General features: G+C 36.5%; 1 long non-coding RNA gene across 1 annotated transcript; it reads left to right on the forward strand.

The window, feature by feature from the left end:
- The first annotated feature begins 1,250 nt into the window (after positions 1 to 1,250).
- Positions 1,251 to 1,734, forward strand: LOC138857943 (uncharacterized). Its single transcript, XR_011397173.1, has 2 exons — positions 1,251 to 1,572; positions 1,675 to 1,734. It is a non-coding gene; the product is annotated as an uncharacterized lncRNA (long non-coding RNA).
- The last annotated feature ends 6,833 nt before the right edge of the window (positions 1,735 to 8,567 follow it).

Below are 8,567 nucleotides of genomic sequence, written 5' to 3' on the forward strand. Positions count from 1 at the left end.
TTTGTGCATATTTCCTAAGAGACAATTGATGTTTAACTTTCCACCATCGCATAAATTTGTGTGAACGTTGTATTTCAACCTTGTTTTTTAAAATCCTAGGTCTTCTTCCTATAGTTTGTACCTTTTAGGCGTACCGTATTGCATACTTTCGGAACATCCATACTATGTCTGAGGTAGTCACTTCGCATTGACTTATACCGATCTGAAACTATATAGCATAGATTTCTATCTGGTGGTGAACTTCTATATAATCTCGACTGAAAAGAAGCACAACATGCTTTCCATCTTTGAGTGAGCTGTTGAATAGGTATATCCGTAATATTCACAAATGATTCCTTTTAGACGACAGTTCGGTTTAGCTTTGTTGGACCAACTCGGATTGAACTGGCAGTTAATAGTTAAACAGCCACCGACGCAAAACCGTGGACCGAATCAGCTGATACGACCTATCTTATGAGAGCGCAATGTAAATGAACACTCACCACTGCTTCTACCGTCCGCTTCTACAGACCGTACGGTAGGATATCCGCGAAATTGAAGAATTTTTCGCGTAGAAACGAGTGAGCTGAGAGTGAGAGAGCAATCTCTTGCAACAAGGGGCTGCCATCGAGCCTGGCTTTGTAGTATGGAAAAAATAAACTTGAATATATTTGAAATATTCTTAAAACAACTCAAAATCATAGTCGAAGACATTTATGTATAAATAGGTAGACTATTTTTAATAGTTGGATTTTAGTTTGAGCTTTTCATTATGAAAAATTATAACTAAAAAACTAAATGTGTGAAAAATCGTGTATACAAATATTGTAGAACAATGGCAATATTAGTGAAATGAAAACAAAAGAGAACAACTAATTTCTGCGTACTACTAACTACTGGCATAACTTTTGACTAATTTGGTTTGATACGGAAGGGATTGAATTGAGTACGGAAGGGATTAATGTCGGTGACTGTTTGAACTATAAGTTAGGTATTTATATGCGTCCCGCTTGCTGTCAAATTAAATTTCCTCAATGAGGCTTATTTTTGCGTTACTCTTACTGACATTTACTTCAATTGAGAAAACTTTTAGTTTAAGGGAAAAGAAATTTTATAGCACAAGACTTCGAATATTTAATTATCGAAAAAATTTGTGTGAATGCCTTTTGAGAGTCATTACTCGATTTCAAAATTCCATCAGAACTCCATAAATTCATATTACATGATAAATTCTTTAACATATTCGCAAACTACATATGTAAATGCAAGCTTCTATTGCAAATATCTAATAATCAACGCTTAATCGCTCCGCATCGCTATGCGTCATTTCCACGCGTCAGCTACTCGCTCCACCCACTCAATCAGCCCGTCATCGACGGCACCTCAATCATCATCTACATCATCAACATAATCATAATAAACGGCAGCGGTAGCAGCACCGGTGGCGGCGAATATTTACAAATCGATTTCCTCATACTTAATTATAAACAGCGATTTTTATTGCATTCGCTTGGCTAGACGACTTCTGTGTGTGGAATTTCAATTGCGATTTATTAAAATTAATTAGCGAAAGAATTAACGCTTTCCGAGCAGGTGCGCATCATTACAACGCATTGGCATTGCTTAACTTATTTCGAATGCAACAACAACAACAACAACAGCAACAGCAAAATATTGGTATCTTTGTATTTTTAGCGCAAATTGGAAAATCGTTGCATGCGCTTACAGACACTCAGACGTTGGAACGATGAAAAAGCAGAAAGAGCAAAAATGCAAAAAAATAAATTAATAAATCGATTGATTGCAAAGCGGGTGTGGAGCGTTAGTGGCGCATCTTTGCAATTTGCGAAATTAAATGCAAATATATTATACATTGTTGTTAATATAGTATGTAGATATGTATATGTATGTATGTACAATTAAACACATACATATGTAAATTAAAAGCCACTCCTTGCGCGGCATATTTGAACGTTTAGTAAAGCCTAGCTTACTTGGCTTACCGGCTATATTTATAGCAGCTATGAGTGCTTTGAAGGTCCAAGCTTATTCTTTCAGATATTTGTAAGTTTTCAAATGTTTAGGTTCTAAACTCTGCATAATTTTTTTCTGCACAAAATCGTTCACATATGTACATACCTATAAAGCCTAGCAAAAAGGAAAATATTCTTTTTGTAATAAATTAAAAGTTTCAGTTAACATAATTAGAATGATCTGATTTAGCTCCAATCGCACCATTTTGATAGCTAACGTGTTATCATTTTGAAGGTAATTTCATAATTTCCCTCTCATAGCAACCTTGTGCCTGTTGGCGAAAAACTGGGACAGTATATTTTCACAAACTTTTATTGAGGGGAATTCTTCACCAACAATTAGTTTTCGTAAAGTAATCAGTTTTCGTTTGACGACGCCGTAGGAGACAATGAATCAGTGAAACCTACACTTGCACTAAATTTAACAATTACAGTTAACATTTTATTAGACATATCTCGAGGTCCGTTTAGTTCAAAAATATTTTTCCGCACGTTGTACCTCGTATTGGAATGCAAAGGCCACCTATCACTAGCTAGTACTACATTGCATACGTTCGGAGCTGGAATCATACATACCATATGCCCGAGTACCTAATTCCAAATAGACTTACGCTGATCTGAACTATCATTAATTTGGCGGTAAGCTTCCATCTTTTCTGGACTGAGAAGAAGTGCAACTTATTTTCCATTTTTTAGTAACCTGCTAAAGAGATTACAGACATTCATATACTTGTATGATCCCTTCTTGCGGGTAGTTGAATCAATTCGGATCGAACAGGCAGTTAAGTTAGGTATATGCTTCCCGATTGGCTTTCAGAATTAAGTTCCTGGATATTATCTCTTAATGACATTTGCTTCAGTTGGGAGCTTCCGTAGATTAAAGGAAATTAAACGAAATAGCACAAGACTTTGAAGTTTAAACTAACTATGTTATTACAATAGAGGTCTGCCTGTTCTTAAATGATATTAGGGTGAGGAAATATCTACTCATAACTTCTAAGTGCCCAAAGTTTGCTCGAAAACTATTGTAATTTTAAGATAATAATAATAAGAATATAATTATTTTCTGTTAGACTGAATCACCTTAACCACATTAAAGGTTAGGTTTAGTACAACATTAAGTGTATAAAGGGACATCCGATTATGCTACAAAAGGGAAGAGGAATGAGTTCCTTCTGCAAAGTCTTTAATGATCGACTTAAGGTAAAATTTTTTCCGAGGAAAAGTAACTTCTGAAAGAAATAAATTTGGAAATAATAGTTTAGCGTTTCCAAGTCGTCCGCAGTCTCTGCGACAATATGTTTCAAAAAGGTTAGTGACGTTTTTATACTCTGAACAGTGCATAAAGTTTGCCACGTATGCCCGTCTATCTGTATATACACGAACTTGTCCCTTAGTTTTTGAGATATCGGTATGAAATTTTGCATAGTTTTGTGGAAAACTTTTTTATTTGACTCGATATGTACCTTCACAAAATTGAGCATAGATTATTGTCCAAAGCAATGCCACAAGATTCAAAAATATTGTTCAGATCGGACCACTATAGCATATAGTTGTCATAGAAGCTGACCCATAAAAATCAGATATTCTCATCCTTTAATGCCACAAGACATGCACATGTAAAGGGTATTATAGCCTCGGGTCAGCCGAAGTTAGCCTTTTATCTTGTTTCTTCATATACCCTTAAATCATGAGGTTTATATTTCAGAAATATCTCTTTCTTAATATTTCTTATATAATTATTTAGTCCTCATAATTCCAAAAATAAATATTACACTAAAATTTAACTTAAAAGAAGGCGACACACTGTCATAAGCAACTTATTTGCCATTTTTGGTGTGCGGACAGAAAAATCACATGAATCATGACTGCTGTTGCTGTTGCTGCTGCAACAATTTACGATGATGCCATAGCGAAGATATGTGGGCTGAAAGGCTGGCAGCTGGCTACGGCTGCTGGCAACATTGCCGCCATATGACGGCAATAAATGCACAAAAATGCTGCGAAATGCATAAACCAAAATGGAAAGCTACGACAAACATGTGAGTGTGTGTGGCAATAACAACGGCAACAACATTGCCGCAACAGAGGCGCAACAATGAGGTGACAAATCTGGTAAAGACACCTGCAACAGTTGCATTTATCAACGTGCTCTTGGAGTTTGTGGAGAATTTGTGGCACGAAGGAGTGCTGCAAGTCGCCGTACCAATGTGTGCGTATGTGCCAAGGGGTAGCATATTCGATTACATGATCATCACATCATCATAAATACAATAGGAAATTTATGGACTGCAGGCAACAAGCATATTTTCATATTGTAGGTATATAGTTATGTGCAGCATACGCTTGCTTACGGCCAGTAGTAGGCGATCAGCCGATGTGGCGAGTGCAGGCCATCTGGCGTTTATTGGCCGTGACTGTGCTTCTTTTACTCTTTTGCTGATCCGCCAACGATCGACGACAAGCTGGAAGTAGCAGCTTCCACAGCACAACAGCCGTTGCCACAGCGCCTCGCCACTACAGTTGTGTAAGTAAGGTGCCATCAGTTGTGCTGTGTGTTGTGTGCGCGGTTATCAGCGAGTTGACGCCAGTGCTGTGGCAATATTATGCTTAAATACGCAACATATTGTTGCCATTGCCATTTTAGTACATGCAACATACACACACACACACACCGATATGCACAGTGTTGTTGGTGGCACTGGCGAATGTGGCAAATATCGGTCACATTTCATGTTGTTGTTATAATCATAGTTGTTGTTTTTGTTGTTGTTATGTTCCGAGATGTAATCGCCTACATATGGTGTGCTTCAAATGAAAATTGCTTTAATGCCGAGCAACATTCCAAACAACCGCTTATGGTTGGGGTGCGTACAGCGTTGCAATGTGTTTGTTGCAAGTTTGAGCCTATGCGTTGTTATGATGACGACAGCATTGCATCTGTTGCTGCGTGCTACAAGTTACCGCTAATGGTCAGGTGACATTTTTTTTACTCATTTACTGTTGTTGTTATTATTATTGTTGTTGTTGGTTTTTGTAATATCAACCTATCGAGCAGCGTCCCACTTCCTTCGCTTTGCACGTTTGACTAACTGCTGCCAGTGCCCATTACGGAATCACTGTAACTGTCGTGTGCAACCAACTGCCGCCGTGTGCTGTCGGCTGCCACCAGCGGCGCGAACTGCCCATTGCCCAATTTTGGGTCCCTCATTGACAGCAGTCGGGCGCGCTGTGGAGTCTGCCACACAACTGCGCGCCATTTAGTTGCTATTGTTGTGTTTCGAGGCGGCTGTGCGGCATGTCGTCACTGATACTCTCGACGATCGCACCAACTATGGGCGCAAAGACGAAAAACTTGCAACTTGTCGATGCACACACACACACACACACATCGATACTGGAATTAGTATTATCGCTCGTTTTTGCCCAAAATATCGGTTCCTTTTATTGTTATTACTACTCCTAGACACCTCTTAGCGGCTGCACCTACCATATGCGCCGCCATTACTTTTTTCCTTTGGATTCTCGCTTGCTTCGTGCATATTTTGGCAGCCGAGTTTGTAAAACGTCAATTTCGTGTCAATTCAACGCGTCGATTTCCAGGCACCAAATGTGTTTTTTGTCACTTCGTGCAACATATTTGGTGTTGCTGAAGTGGCAATTTGTGTTAGCAACATGGTTGACATGTTACTGCTGCCGCTGTTGTGCCTCGGCTTTTTTCTTATATATTTTCATACTTTCATATTAATATTTTATTTGCTTAGTTTGAAGTTTTTGCTTGGATGATTACTTACTTAATTAGCAGCAAAATTATTTTTGGTTAAGCCTCAGAGACTGCCATGAAATTGGTCAGCGCGCTGTACGCGTTGTCAATCAGGTTATATGTGTGTGGTAGTTTACATATATGTGTGATATGGGAGTGCTGGTAGGGAATTCATACTACTTAAGAGAAAAAAATTATTTTAGTTCGACGTAAATGCTTGCTCTTATTCTGTTGTCCAGCATTTTCATTTTAGGCACTTATTCGATAACCTCGGAAAGTGGCGAAACGAACAAGCAACTGTTATAAACAAAATATATTAATATATTTATCATATATAATATCAATATTCTTTCATAATGACAAGAAGAAAGCTTAGCAAGCGAGTATACGTTTGATGAGATATCCGCATATTATTTTATATTTAATTTAACTAGATAGCTTCGTTGTTCCTTACACTATATTATATTGAGCTGAGCCGATTTAGCGTTTCGTTTCGCCATGACCGTCTATCTGACCGTCCGTCCGTTTGTATATACCTGAAATATTTCCTCAGTTTTTGAGTTATCGATCTGAAATTCGCACATGTCCATTTCTCCGTAAGAAGCTGCTCATTTTTCGGAACCACCAAAAATCGAACCACTATAGCATATAGCTCCAACGGAAACTGAACGATCGGAAGAATATTTATAAGCAAGATTTGTGTCTTTCTCTGCGGAAATTTCATCCAAAAACAACCAAAGATGCATCGAATCTCTAAGCTCTAGTAAATAATTACATCATGTAAATTATCTGCAATAGTTATAAACACCATCAGGGACGTTGGAAAACTTCGAAACAAAACTCAGGTCAAAAGCTAAGAAATGGGAACCCGTGATATTAAATGAGCGAAATTTAGAGGCGACACAGTACATACGCGAATTAGTCCTACAGTTTTTAAGACATCGATCTGAAATTTTACACACGTTGTTTTCTCCCCAAGAAGCTGCTCATTTGTCGAAACATCTTCGGACCACTATAGCATATATGTACATAGCTGAGCATGGATTGTTGTTCAATGCAAAGTTACAATCTCCAAGCAATTTGTTTAGATATGACCGCTATAGCATATAGCATACAAACTGTCCGACCAAAAGAAGGATAGGTATTGTTTTTCTTTATTGGATAACCTTAATCGACGTAAATGTTGGGTCACACAGAATACCCTATATGTGTCACTATGTTGGTACATAGTTTCCTAAGCATTTATTGTAGTACGGATACCATATATATGTCTTTAGCATAACGCGTCGGGAGCATTTCGGAATTGTTTGCCTGAATTTTGCTGCTTCCACATCTTAACCACCATGAGGAAATTTTCTTTCAGGCATTCGATCACTTTGTCATATAACACAAACAATGCTTAAATTTTTTCTTCGTCAAAAGCGTAATTTGGAAACGAAACACAAACATTATCCAAAACTGTTCTGATGGTGTCGAGAAATGGAATGTAATATGCAATGCGATAGTATTCTTTGGGGTTCTTCTTTTTGAAGTTCAGTACATACTTCTTCAACGTGTTCGAAGATCAAAAAACAAAAAAAAAAAAAATACGTGTGGCACTAGGGGACTGCCGCGGTAAAGCTATTGTATATAATTTTTTTATCAACTTATGCAATTATAATTATTTATTGTTTTTTATGCAGTATTTTTCTTCTCTTTGATATTAATTCAAGTTACACTTTTTGAGTGTGGTGACCGATAAGAAAACAAATTATTTTCTTTTATTAAATAAATAAGAAGTAAATATTATTTAAATAATTTTTATTATCTTACAATACATGTATGTTATTCAGGAATTTTTATCATTGAAACTATAAGTTTATGGTAACTGAAATAAGAAACATATGTTTTAAATTTGATATCCGCTAAATAACTGGAAAATACCGCGTCAATGGTGGTCCCATATTTTGTTGTGGATTCTTGTAGGTCATTATTCATTTTCAAATGCAATTCTTCCGAAAGAAGAGTGGTCAATCGCTTTGATTCTATCCGCGGAGTTGATGTTGAAATCGCCAGCCAAGATAAGTGGGAATTTATGATCATTGATAATCCGATTGAAATACAAATTTCAATTGTATTGTTCAATTCAAACGAGATACTGTTCTAAAAGGTGGGGTAGCTATTTACCAAAATAAAAGTTATTAATATTATGAATCCGAATATTAAATTTATTTTTTATTTAATAAGTTTTTAGTAAATTCCACATTTTTATTTGCCATTAAAAAATTGTATTTTAAATATTATTATTTTTGTATATTTTATATTCAATTGACTTGTTCCGCTTGAAATATGCGAAAATACGCCTAAGAGTATGCAAACATTTTGCAAATAATTTTTGATGGTGTTAGGTTCGTTTCCGTTACAGAATTTCTTGATTCAGTCCCCGCTTTTGTCTTTCTTCAAAACTCCTTTGAAGCGTCTTCACATTATAATTCAAACTCAGAAGAATTTTCAATATTAAAAATATGTTGGAAGGAAAATTTTTGCTGTAGTGCTTGCCCAAAAAAGAATTCTGTATTCGCCACTGTCATTCTATAATTTTATCACTAACACAATTATAAGAGCTTATGTCTATATGCATATTTTAACTCAACTGTTTCAGTTCCTTTCACAATCAAAATTGTTATTTCAAACAAAAAAAGTTGGTAGGTCTATTGAAAATGTGGCACAAACTTCCTGCCACATGCGTGACATTTAAAAATAGATTTAATTACAAGCAAACAAATTTTTTCTGCATTTAAAACAAAGTGAGG

The sequence above is a fragment of the Bactrocera oleae genome, chromosome 6, assembly GCF_042242935.1.
Source record: "Bactrocera oleae isolate idBacOlea1 chromosome 6, idBacOlea1, whole genome shotgun sequence".
Taxonomy (NCBI): domain Eukaryota; kingdom Metazoa; phylum Arthropoda; class Insecta; order Diptera; family Tephritidae; genus Bactrocera; species Bactrocera oleae.